General features: G+C 39.9%; 1 long non-coding RNA gene across 1 annotated transcript in view; it reads right to left on the reverse strand.

Moving 5' to 3' along the window:
• LOC143809877 (uncharacterized) overlaps positions 1–14371 on the reverse strand; it is a 285078-nt gene that overhangs the window by 18756 nt on the left and 251951 nt on the right. The gene's annotated exons all lie outside the window — the stretch shown is intronic.

Genomic DNA, 14371 nt, shown 5'->3' on the forward strand with positions numbered 1-14371 from the left:
TGGAAAATGTACTGGAGATGATACAGTAGAACCTCTGAAAATTGAATACATCAAGTTTGGTGATTTTTTTTAAATTGATTTGCCTAATAAAATTAAAGTGAAGAGGAAGTCTTCAAAGACTGTATCCAACCCCTTTCAGTTTCTTTAACTCAAACACAGCCTTATTAATGTTAAAGCGAACCTGTCAGTAGGATTTTGCTAAGTAAACTACAGGAATGGTTAGGTTGGCAGTGTTAAACTGATTAAAATGATACCTGGGGTGAAGAAATCAGTCTTGTGATTCCTGTGTAATCAGTAGTAGAAGTTTTCAGTTAATGACATGCCTGTGCTATGGGGCGGACTGTAGGTAGGGTGTCATCTTCCTGCTGTAAGCCATAGAAACCAAGGAAAGACCTGCCCACAGGCCGCCCTAAAGCACAAATATGTTCCCCATCCTAAAGACAGAGACAGACTGTTTGTGCTCCAGGGCAGGTCTTTCCTTGGTTTCTCTGGCTTACAGCAGGAAGATAAGACTCTGCCTACAGTCCCACCCCAGAGCATAAACAGTCTGTCTCTCTCTGTCTTTTTGATGATGAACTTGTTTGTGTCTTTCCTTGGTTTCTCTGGCTTAGAGCAGGAAGATAAGACTCTGCCTATGGGCGTTGAGCATGGCCATTTCATTAACTGAAAATTTCTAACACTGATTACACAAGAACCACAATATGGATTTCTTCATCCCAAGTATCATTTTAATCAGTTTAACACTTCCAACCTGACAATGCCTATGGTTTACTTAGCAAACTCCTGCTGTGACTAAGACAAGGGATGTGCCATATATCCCATAATGCCTTCTATTCTACTAGTATTTTTTTTCTTTTACACTATGCAATCCATTGTCATTGCTACTTTTTTCTTTACCATACATTTCTAAAACCTTATAACTAAATGTTAAAAAGATAGCTTGTAACGTTGTAGACAGTTAAAGTTGAATGTCGGAATTTAATGGAATGCTCTCTAATATTTTTTATAAACAATTCCCCCATTTACAAAAATGATTGCACAAAAAATACAAGTGATATTGTTTCTCCTTGAGTAGAGTGACATATCAAGCGTGTCAAAATGGGGAGACTTTCAAGCTGCAATGCTGTTCTGGGAAATATGCAAATTGTCTCATTAGAGAGAAAGAGGACTAGAACTCTAGTGCCACTTATAGGAAGTAGCAATCCTAACAGTCAATGTAGACCCTTTAATGAGACTTGTCACATGACTTAGGATAAAAGCCAATTCCAGAATCTAAATATGCAGACACTGTGTTTCGGGGCACTGCCCCTCATCAGTACAAAGTGTGAGATCTGGTCTAAGTGTGTGAGAGGCATCTGACCAGGATGCAAGGGGTATTCTTTCTTCATGCTTATACATGTCTCTCTCTGTAAGGAGAAATGATACCCCTTGGATCCCGGTCTGACGCCTCTCACATAGCCAAACCAGATCTCACACTTTGCATTGACAAGAGGCAGTACACCAAAACACAATGTCTGCAAATTGAGATTATGGTTTTGGCTTTTATCCTAAGTCATGTAACAAGGCTTGTTAAAGTGTCGACATTGACTTCTAGGATTGCTACTTCCTATAGGTGGCACTAGAGTTCTAGTCCTCTTCCTTTCTGAATAGACAATTTGCACAAAATTTTCGAAAACTCACTAAAGTTGCTTGTAACAAAGAAGCACACCATCTGGCAATAATTTCAGATTTTTTTATGTGAAAACTATTGTACTGCCTTGCCTTCACTTTTTATTGCATAATGATTTGAATGAAGAAAATAAATGTGTAATTTTAATTCAAATGCAGTAAAACATATTTCATCTTCACCATATCACTGATCAATCATTCTGAGCATGGCATCTTTTTTATTCCTCTACCAATTGAATCAATAACATTCCCAGACTACTAATCTCATCTTCAGTACTTCAGTTCTACAACACATTACTGTTTGGAGTATTTGTCCAATGCTTTAGTATTTTTTTTCCCGTCTCTATTGCTGAGCTGTTATCTGTGACATCCTCTCGCTATTTTAAATCAAACTAAAATGGCTGCTGAATTCCCTGTCTATGCTCTTATTTAAGCTATAATATTCAGGCCTTATTGGATTTGCTATACCATGTGATGTGATAACTGCAAAGTATTATAGGGAAGTCTGTGCAGTCGCACGTTAGATATAAACCTCCTGTGACTGAAGCAATCTTCTGCAATGTGTGAAAAGGTGGCTAGAAAAATATTTAGAATTGAGAGTCCTCAGTGGTTGATACCTTTTAATGGCTAACTGAAAAGATGGCAACAAATTGCAAGCTTTCTTTACTCATGTCCCTTCAACAGACATAGACTAAAAGAAATTCTGAAGAATCACATATTTATGCACAATAGAGCCTAGAAATAATGCCATAGATAAGACAGGTGACGTGAAGAAGAATTCCATATTCATTACTTTAATGAGCGGTACCACGTGACCACTGAACACAGGAAAAGCTGCCGGCACCCGGAGACCATCGCATTGGAGAAGCAGGGACTGCGCCGGGAGCAGGTGAGTATGATGTGACAGCCGCCGCTCCCCCTCCCCGCCGACCCCCTGGGAATGACTCGAGTATAAGCCTAGAGGGGCACTTTCAGCCTAAAAAAATGGGCTGAAAATCTCGGCTCATACTCGAGTATATACGGTAGGTAGGTGAGATGTAGCTGAAAGTACCTGGGATCTTGTAGTCCTGATGTGAATTGGTGATCTTTATCTTGTCCATGGTCATTATAAATGGACAGGTTTTAAATTTTTTCTGATTGCAAGGAAAGGTTCCTGCAGCTGTTTGAGAGGACAGGGAGCTTCTGACAATGATACTTCTTAGATTTGGGAGCTGCCTAAAACACAGTAGTTGGGGTCTGGAAAAATCGAATGTAAACGGGCATCTTTTTGTAGTAAATGTTGTAATTTCCATGCAGCTTCCCTTAACACCTCCAGATATAAATTGTAGGTGACTACTAAAGGCACCCAGATATTTTTTTCTTTAGCTTTGAAATGTAGCAGGTGATTCCTCGATATTCTAGTTGCTCTTGTAATTTGGTTTCGAATTGTTCTTGGATGATAGCCCTGATTCAAAAAGGTCTGTCTGAGGTGACCAAGGTGTTCATATCTATCCATGGGGTTGGAACATATGCAATTGTATCTGATGGCTTGGCTGTAGACAATAGTTTTTTATGTGTTTTGGATGGAAACTGTCCCATTTGAGGTATGTTGGGCAGTCTATTGGCTTCTGATACAGGGATGTCTCTATTTCATTGTTCTGCAGCTTAATGATGGTGTTCAAAAAGTTAATTTCAGTGCTGGAGTAGTTGAGTGTTAAGTTGATGGTGGGATGAAATTGATTAAACTGTTCATGAAACATCTTTAGCTGTGGCTCAGACTCAGTCCAGATGATTAAAATATCATCAATATAGTGGTAGTAGGCCTGAGACCTGAGCTTTCAAGCTTGGCCATGAAAAGATTAGCATACTGTGGGGCCATTTTATTTCCCATGGCTGTACTAGTCTCCTGTAGTTATGTCTTGTTGTCAAATTCAAAGTATTTGCAGGTGAGGAAGAATTTCATAAGTTTCACCACATAATCAGCATCAGTCCCTGTGTTTTCCAGGAAGAATTTGCAGGCATTTAGTCTATCCAGGTTAGAGATATTAGAGTAGAAAGATTCCACATCCATGGTAGCCAGGATGGTTCCTTCTGATAGAGGACCTATTGCTGATAGTTTATTTAGTAAGTCAGTTGTGTCCTGAATGTAGTTGGGTGTATCCTTTAACAGGCGTTTAAGAATACCCTCTACCCATCCAGATACCTGCTCAGTAAGGGTGCCCACACATGAAATAATTGGTCTTCCTGGATTTCCAGATTTGTTGATTTTGGGAAGCACGTAGAATGTCCCTATTCTTGGACTTTCTGGTATCAGGTCATCAGCTTTTGTGGATTCGTCAGGCAGTCAAGATACCAACTTGTTTAGTTCTTTGTAATAGTCCTGTGTAGGATCCGACTCCAATTTTTTGTAGTAGTGTGTGCATACGTTGTCTGTTTGATTCCTTCATATAGTATGATGTGTTCATCATGACTCTTGCACCACCCTTGTCAGCAAGTTTAATGATGATTTTTTTGTTGGTTTTCAAAAACTGTATGGCCTTTCTCTCCTGGGCACTGATGTTGAATGCTTGACTCCTGTTAGTATCTATGATGGTGGATTTCATCAAATGACTGAAGGAGTATATTTATCCAAATGAGGGTCGCGTCCAGGTGGAGGTGTCCAGTCTGACCTCTTCTTGGTTGTCAGCATCCCTTTTCCTTCTGTCCAAGTGTTTTCTGAATCTTCTGCATCACTGAAATATTCCCTCAGGCGCAGTCTCCTGAAAAAGTGTTCCATATCACTGCAGAGTTCAGTTTTATCCAGGGCCTTAGTAGGACAAAATGAGAGTCCTCTAGAAAGCACAGCCAGATCCACTTAGTTGGGTTTATAATCTGAGAGATTAATGACACATGCTTTTTTGTCTGGAATGGAGTTGGTGTCCAAGTTAGCAGGTTTTGGCTTTTTTTTGTATCTGTTTGTATAGAGTCATGAATTGAGGCGCAATCTGTGTCATTTCTTTTCCTTGTTTTGAATCAGAAAGGTAAATAGTGTGTTGTGGTATTGTTGTAATTTTTTCTTTTTGTTTTCGGTAAGTGTTTTCCTCAAAGTTTCAAACTGCCCTTGCACTACTTTTTATGCTGGAGCAGACATGCAAAAGGTGGTTTCTTAGTCTCTTAGAAGTCCTGTGACAAAGGTTTTGTGCGTAATGGGTATTGTAGGTATTAAGAATTAGGTTTGTAATCCAGAGTCCTTTGGGAACTAGATTCTCCTTTTTGCATGTAGATAAGAAAAAAATGTCGCTGTCCATTTGTGCACATTTCTTCAGAAGTGGCTTTAGCTCCATAAAGATGTGGTACATTCTGTTATCCTCCATTTTGATATAGGAAAGATATATTTCTTGGTACGGTGTTGGCCAGTAGACAGAAAAATATTTAGAATTGAGAGTCCTCAGTGGTTGATACCTTTTAATGGAAAACTGAAAAGATGGTAACAAATTGCAAGCTTTCGAGACTACTCAGGTCCCTTCATCAGACACAGACTAAAAGAAAATCTGAAGAATCACATATTTATGCACAGCAGAGCCCAGAAATAATGCCATAGATAAGACAGATGACGTGAAGCAGAATTACCATTATTTGAGAGTGATAATCAGTTGTGTCCATAAATATTGGAACAATTCCACTACAAGTACAGCTGTCATACCGTCTGTTCAGCATGGATGGCCTGAGGACAGGGAGGAGGAGGAGGATGAGGAGGAGGATAGCATGGTCAGATGTCCAGTTGGTGAGGACATGGAAGTCTTGCCTGCTAGCAGTCTTGCATGCATGGCTGACTTTATGTTGTGCTGCGTTTCCCGTGACCTTTGGATTATTAAAATTTTCAGTGACACTCATTGCTGGTTGGTGACACTTCTAGACCCACACTACAAGAAGAACTTTCAATTTCTTCCTCCAGAGGTAGACAGGTGTACCAAAATGTTGCAGTACCAGAGGGTGCTTGTAGCGGAATTATTTAAAAAAATTGCCATCTGAGAATGCTGCCAGCAGATGTCAGAGTTTGTTGTACAACCAAGCAAGAGAGAAAGAAGTACAGTCCAGCTCAGGCAGAGGAATAATGGCAAAGTTCTGGGACAGTTTTCTCAGACCCTCCCTTTGTGCCAGCACAGAGGCAAGGGGTGCTGTCACAAGAAGTGCAAGGTTTGGGAAGATGCTGAGGGAGTAACTAGCAGATCGTACAAACCTCCTCCGTGATTCTTCTGTGCCTTTTAATTATTGGGTATCCAATCTGGACATGTGGCATGAACTGGCTCTCTATGCCTTGGAGGTCCTAGCCAGCCCTACTGCTAGTGTTCTGTCAGAGCTGGTTTTTAGTGCCACTGGTAGAATTATAACAGATAAGTGTATCCGTCTGTCAAATGAAAATGCTGACAGGCTGACTCTTATAAAAATAAATAAGGGCTGTATTGAAAACAGCGAAACATAACCTCAAATACATTGTCTTTTTTGTGGAGGTGTATTCTCATGCACGTCTTCACAACCACACATGGGTATACGCTTCCTGATTTGGTCTGTTGTAGGAGACCCACTCATTAACATTGGTCCTAGTATTTAATAAGGCCCTCCTCCACATCTCAACATTCTCTGCTACTAGAACACCATGGTGAACGTGTTGTATGCTGCTACAGCGATTCAATTTTGGGGCAAAGGTGTCTATGATCCCCATAAATAATTTTTAAAAAATGTACCACACATGGGGAAATGTTTGTCCGCCCATGCACTTAATGTATGGGCATTACAAGTGTAGGAGACCTGCTCCTTAGCATTGGGCTTAGTTTTTAATAAGGCCTTACTCCACATCTCATCATTCTCCGCCACTAGAACACCACGGTGAACGTGTTGTATGTTGCTACAGCCATTCAATTTTTGGGCAAGGGTGTCTATGATCCCCATAATTTTTAAAAAATTTACCCCCATGGGGAAATATTTGTCAGCCCATGCACTTAGTGTATGGGCATTATAAGTGTAGGAGACTCGCTCCTTAACGTGGGCCTAATTTTCAATAAGGCCTTCCTCCACATATGATCATTCTCCACCACTAAAACACCATGGTGAACCTGTTGTAAGTTGCTACAGCAATTAAATTTTTGGGTAAAGGTGTCTATGATCCCCATAAATAATTTTTTAAAAATGTACCCCCCATGGGGAAATGTTTGTCAGCCCATGCACTTAGTGTATGGGCATTACATGTGTAGGAGACCCGCTCATTAACATTGGGCCTAATTTTTAATAAGGCCTTCCTCCACATCTCACCATTCTCCGCCTCTAGAACACCATGGTGAACGTATTGTATGCTGCTAAAGAGATTCAATTTTTGGGCAATGGTGTCTATGATCCCCATACATTTTTTTTTAAATGTACCACCCATGAAGAAATGTTTGTCAGCCCATGCACTTAGTGTATGGCCATTACAAGTCTAGGAGACCCGCTCCTTTACATTGAGCTTAGTTTTTAATAAGTCCTTCCTCCACATCTCATCATTCTCCGCCACTAAAACACCATGGTGAACGTGTTGTATGCTGCTACAGCCATTAAATTTTTGGGCAGGGGTGTCTATGATCCCCATAAATAATTTTTAAAAGCTGTACCCCCCCATGGGGAAATGTTTGTCAGCCCATGCACTTCGTGTATGGGCATTACAAGTGTAGGAGACCCGCTCCTTAACATTGGGCCTAGTTTTTAATAAGACCTTCCTCCACATCTCATCATTTTCCGCCACTAAAACACCATGGTGAACGTGTTGTATGCTGCTATTGCCATTCAATTTTTGGGCAAGGGTGTCTATGATCCCCATAAATAATTTTTTTTAAATGTACCACCCATGAGAAAATGTTTGTCAGCCCATGCACTTCTTGTATGGGCATTACAAGTCTAGGAGACCCGCTCCTTAACATTGGGCCAAGTTTTTAATAATCCCTTCCTCCACATCTCATCATTCTCCGCCACTAAAACACCATGGTGAACGTGTTGTATGCTGCTACAGCCATTCAATTTTTGGGCAAGGATGTCTATGATCCCCATAATTAGTTTTTAAAAAAGTAACCCCATGGGGAAATGCTTGTCAGCCCATACACTTAGTGTATGGGCATTACAAGTGTAGGAGACTCGCTCATTAATATTGGGCCTAGTTTTCAATAAGACCTTCCTCCACATCTCATCATTCTCTGCCACTAGAACACCATGGTAAACGTGTTGTATGCTGCTATTGCCATTCAATTTTTGGGCAAGGGTGTCTATGATCCCCATAAATAATTTTTTTTAAATGTACCACCTATGGGAAAATGTTTGTCAGCCCATGCGTTTCTTGTATGGGCATTACAAGTCTAGGAGACCCGCTCCTTTACAATGGGCCTAGTTTTTAATAATCCCTTCCTCCACATCTCATCATTCTCAGCCACTAGAACACCATGGTGAACGTGTTGTATGCTGCTACAGCCATTCAATTTTTGGGCAAGGATGTCTATGATCCCCATAAATAACTCTTAAAAAGTGTACCCCCATGGGGAAATGTTTGTCAACCCATGCACTTAGTGTATGAGCATTACAAGTCTAGGAGACCCGCTCCTTAACATTGGGCCTAGTTTTTAATGAGGCCTTCATCCACATATTATCATTCACCGCTATTGATCACTGATGAGCGAACGTGCTCGCCACTACTCAGTGCTAGCGCGAATATCATTGTGTTCAATGTACTCGGTGAGCACCGAGCATTTCCGGAATTATTAGGCAGGAGCTTGTGTCTCCACCCTGCAATTTTGGCACTCTTTACAGCGCCAATGAACATGCAGGGATTGTCTGCCATGCACTGTAATAACGCAGCCATCTTTGTTGTGGTATTACAGTGATTGGCTAGCCGTACAGCGGCATCAGGTCTATGAGAGACCTGATGCCGCCCTGCTTGGCGCATTCTGCTCTGGACTCAGCTAGTATAAGGAGAGCTACCGCTGAGATAGGGTCAGATTTGTTTTTTTTTAGTTAGTGTGGGTCTACTAGTGTTCAATCCACAAATCCTGATAAACCAACAGTACTTTTTAGGGCTATTTCGGGGGTATATAGATCATTGTGCTAGGTAGGCAGGGGAGTCTATGTGCACATATCCACATCACTACAAAGCATGCAGGCACTGTATGTGAGTCTATAGATCTCCCTGCATACATCAAAAGGCTTCATTACTGTCTGCTGCAGTGTATTTTATATACACCTAGCTGCAGTTATCCATGGACAGGATTTTTTTTGGGGGGGGCACCTTATGCCTCCTAATTTTAGTACAAAGCAATCCAGAGCCCCATCTTTTTCAACATTTATTTGCTTGGACACACTGCAGACTACAGCCAGGTAATTTTAATTCAAGAGCACTAAAATCTAACAATTTAAAACGGTTGTTTTTTTCCCAGGCATCAGATGTGAATGCGCATAAAATTCTGGCCTTTTTTTAGGGTACTATAGTTTTTTTTGCAGTGTCTTACAACATTTTTGGACAACATTTTGTTGACCAAAAAATCTTTAGATGGCAAAAAAATATTTAGCTACAGTTCTTATATTTAGCACTGTGATTTGTACGCCACACGCATTGCACATAATTGCGCTAAAATTGAACAATTTTAGTACTCCAAATGTTTTATTTTAGTGTCATAGCCTACGTATTGACACAATTTTGGTGGTCACAAAAAAATCAAGGCCACATTTTGATCAGTCTGTTATCTCCGTCAGACGCACGGTGTATCTGTGGTGTCCAAATCCTTGCTCTGCAGGCATACGCCATTGCATTTTTTGGTCTGCTACCCTTGTGTATACAGAATTTTGTGGGTTAAAATTTTTTACAAGATACAGGCCACATATTGAAAGTGTGCTTTCTCAGTCAGACGCCTGGTCTATCTAAGGTGTCCAAATCTTGTCTTTCAGGCATACATTCCAGTTTTTTGTCTGCTACCCTTGGTGTATTCAGTATTTTGTGGTTTAAAAAAATGTAAAACAAAAAAAACAGCCACATATTGAAACAATCTATTATCTCCGTCAGACGCCCGGTGTATCTGTGGTGTCAAAATCCTCACTTTGCAGGCATTCATTGCATTTTTTGGTGTGCTAGCCTTGGTCTATACAGTATTTTGTTGTTCAAAAAATTTTACAAAATATAGGCCACATATTGAAAGTCTGTTATCTCAGTCAGACGCCTGGTCTTTCTGTGGTCTCCAAATCCTTGCTTTTCAGGCATACATTCCAGTTTTTGGTCTGTGACCCTTGGTGTATACAGAATTTTGTGGTTTAAATTTTTTTTACAAGATACAGGCAACATATTGAAACAGTTTGTTATCTCAATCAGATGCCTGGTCTATCTGTGGTCTCCAAAGCCTTACTTTTCAGCCATACATTCCAGTTTTTGTTCTGCTACCCTTGGTGCATACAGAATTTTTTGTTTTTAAAAATTTTAAAAAAATACAGGCCACATTTTGAACCAGTCTGTTATCTCAGACACCTTGTCTATCTGTGGTCTCCAAACCCTTGCTTTTCAGGCATACATTCCAGTTTTTGGTCTGCTACTCTTGGTGTATACAGTATGTTTGTTTTAAAAAATGTAATAAAGCATTCCACATATTGAAACAGTCTGTTATCTCAGTCAGATGCCTGGTCTATCTGTGGTCTCCAAAGCCTTATTTTTCAGCCATACATTCCAGTTTTTGGTCTGCTACCATTGGTGCATACAGAATTTTTTGTTTTTAAAGATTTAAAAAAATACAGGCCACATATTGAACCAGTCTGCTATCTCAGACACCTGGTCGATCTGTGGTCTCCAAATACTTGCCTTTAAGGCATACATTCCAGTTTTTGGTCTGCTACCCTTGGTGTATACAGTATTTTGTGGTTTTAAAAATTTTAAAAATATAGGCACATATTGAAACAGTCTGTTATCTCAGTCAGACGCCTGTTCTATATGTGGTCTAAAAATAGTTGTCTTTCATGCATGCATTCCAATTTTTGGTCTGTCTAATACCATAGGTTTATACACTATTTTGGTAAAAAAAAAACAACAAACAAACAAACATATATTACAGTGTGGTAATTCCGTGACACGCCTCATATATCTGTGGGCCACAAAATGTGCTTTTGAGGCTTCCATTCACCTTTTTTTGTGATGTGCTACCCTAGCTTTAAATACTATTTAGCAGTAAAAAATAAATATACAGACCACATATTGAAGAGTCTGGTATCTCAGTCAAATGCCAGATGTATCTGTGGCCTACAAATTGTGGCATTTCAGGGCTACATTCCACTGTATTTGCTGTCTTTGACCTGATTTCTGTACACTATTTTTGGTGCCAAAATAAAAACACAGGTTACATATTTTATAATGTGGTATCTCCATGTCACGCCTCATGTATCTTTGGTGTACAAAGTGTGCTTTTCAGGCTTCCATTCAGCTTTTTTTTGCTGTGTGTTACCCTAGGTCTAAACAGTAAATACTATTTTGGGATGATTTTTTTTTTTAAAAAAAAGGCCACATATATTACAGTGTGGTATTTCCATGAAACACCTCATCGATCTGTGACCTGCAAAGTGTGCATATGAGGCTTCTATTCACCTTTTTTGGATGTGTGCTACCCTAGCTCTAAACACTATTCATCAGTAAAAAATAAATATACAGGCCACATATTTAAGAGCCTTGTATCTCGGTAAAAATCGTTATATTTCAAGTTGTTATGGCTGCTTCATGACTGTGTCTTAAATGCACCAACTACTACCACCATGATATACCAAGTAATAAAAAAGAAATAATTTTATTAACAAAAATGAAGAAGTATTTGTCTTAGTGGGTAGACACAAATATGGACCTGAAAAACACAGGGCTGATTTTACTTAAACAATGAGCTAAATTCCATAATATAGATAATAAAATCATACAACAATATTTCTTACAAAACCTATAGTCGACATAAAGCACCAGAATTAGGTTATAATTTATATGATTTAATTAAATACCCCTCCCTTCGCAAGGAGAATGGGAATACCTGAATATAATTAAATAATTTACTGGGGGTGATACACTCTTACATTAGTCTATATACTATAAATACATCTTACTGGTTTTAAGACAAATACATGCATACTGCCAATATAGCCATAAATAGACAGAGGTATCCACATAAACCAATATGAAGATGGTTGAAGAATTCTGTGCAATACGACTAGGCTCAAATTATTATATATATTAGTTTGCTACCCTCTACATTATAAAAATCATGTGTATATTTTATAGTAATTACTCTATATCTCCAAAAGTTCAAAGAGACGAACGGCACCAGGATTCAACAATGCAGTATTGGGAGCGCTGAATCAAATACACCTCTTTAGACCCACAGCATGTGGTATCCATGCAGTACTGAAGCGTGGTGCTCAGCATCAATGGCCATAACAGCACAGTAAAACTTTGCACAAGAAAGTAGAAAAATGCGGCACTCACCCAGGTTGCAAAGTGAATATCTTTAATATGTCTTTAATCCATGTACAGACTTTGCATAAAAGACAAGCGGAGACGATGAGGGTGTGGGGAGAGTGAGCTGGACGACGGAAGTTTCGCACAATTAGTGCTTCCACAGGTCCATGTGAGCTAAAACCTAAGTCACTTCCTTATAAAGGGAACAGACTTAACCTCGATTACTAACGACGAGGGTGCGGGGAGAGTGAGCTGGACGACGGCCGTTTCGCACAATTAGTGCTTCCATGGGTCCATGTGAGCTAAAACCTAAGTCACTTCCTTATAAAGGGAACTGACTTAACCTCAATTACTAACGTGATTGTTACATTTGAGAAAAAAAGAAAAACACAAATTACAATACAAGTTAGCAAAAACACTTAAGATAACTGCATACTTCGAGAACACTATAAAAATATTGCCATATCTAATTTATCATTTTCACCAATCGGTCCTTGGGCAACGGCTTTTATTATCCATTTTGTTTCCTCTCTCAGGAGCAGCTTATCGTGATTACCTCCCTGGGGAGGAAATCTAACCTTTCAAGGCCGGCAAAACGCATCATTTGGAAATTCTCCCTGTAAAAAAATAAATAAATAGTGGGAGATAAAGATTAGCAAGTCTGCCTCTGTGCCAGTGCTGTGTGTGGCATCTGTCTCTCAGTGTGTGCCACCAAAAACCAGTGTGTAATACTGGGCCATAATTTTTTTTTTAATTTTTTTATTGTCCCTGAAAAAAAAAAAAATTAAATAGTGGGAGATAAAGATTGGCAAGTCTGCCTCTGTGCCATTGCTGTGTGTGGCATCTGTCTCTCATTGTGTGCCACTGAAAACCAGTGTGTAATACTGGGCCATAATTTTTTTTTTGTAAATTCTCCCTGTAAAAAAATAAATAAATAGTGGGAGATAAAGATTGGCAAGTCTGCCTCTGTGCCAGTGCTGTGTGTGGCATCTGTCTCTCATTGTGTGCCACCGAAAACCAGTGTGTAATACTGGGCCATAATTTTTTTTTTTAATTCTCCCTGAAAAAAAAATAAAATAAATAGTGGGAGATAAAGATTGGCAAGTCTGCCTCTGTGCCATTGCTGTGTGTGGCATCTGTCTCTCATTGTGTGCCACCGAAAACCAGTGTGTAATACTGGGCCATAATTTTTTTTTTTGGAAATTCTCCCTGTAAAAAAATAAATAAATAGTGGGAGATAAAGATTAGCAAGTCTGCCTCTGTGCCAGTGCTGTGTGTGGCATCTGTCTCTCAGTGTGTGCCACCGAAAACCAGTGTGTAAGGCCATGTGCACACGTTCAGGATTTCTTGCAGAAATTTCCTGAAGAAAACCGGAAATTTTCTGCAAGAAATCCGCATTTTTTTTTTCCGTTTTTTTTGCGGTTTTTTTAGCATTCTGCAAGCGTAATTAGCTTGCAGAATGCTAAAGTTTTCCGAGCGATCTGTAGCATCGCTTGGAAAACTGACTGACAGGTTGGTCACACTTGTCAAACATACTGTTTGACAAGTGTGACCAACTTTTTACTATAGATGCAGCTTATGCAGCATCTATAGTAAAAGATAGAATGTTTAAAAGTAATAAAAAAAATAAAAAAAATGCTTATACTCACCCAGACATCTCATCAGCGGCGTCCGTTCCTCTTCCTATAGCTGCTGTGCGCGCAGGACCTTCCATGACGTCGCGGTCATGTGAGCGGTCACATGACCGCTCACGACCAATCACAAGACAGTGACGTCATCACAGGTCCTTCACCGCACAGCAGCTATAGGAACCGAAGCGGCAGCATGCAGCGGTGAGGCGGGAAGACATCGAGGGTGAGTATAGGACTATTTTTTATTTTAATTCTTTTATTTTTTACCAATTATATGGTGCCCAGTGCGTGGAGGAGAGTCTCCTCTCCTCCACCCTGGGTACCAACCGCACATAATCTGCTTACTTCCCGCATGGTGTGCACAGCCCCGTGCGGGAAGTAAGCAGATCAATGGACTCCTAGGTGTGCGGAATCCCCGCAATTCCGCATTTTTAATGAACATGTTGCTTTTTTTTCCGCGATGCGATTTTTTCGCTGAAAAAATCGCAACATTTGCACAAAAAATGCGGAATACATTGTAAATAATGGGAGGCATATGTTAGCGTTTTTTTCGCGTTTTTATCACGTTTTTATATCGGAAAAAATGCGAAAAAAACGCGAAAAATCCTGAACGTGTGCACATGGCCTA

This window comes from Ranitomeya variabilis, chromosome 2, assembly GCF_051348905.1.
Source record: "Ranitomeya variabilis isolate aRanVar5 chromosome 2, aRanVar5.hap1, whole genome shotgun sequence".
Taxonomy (NCBI): domain Eukaryota; kingdom Metazoa; phylum Chordata; class Amphibia; order Anura; family Dendrobatidae; genus Ranitomeya; species Ranitomeya variabilis.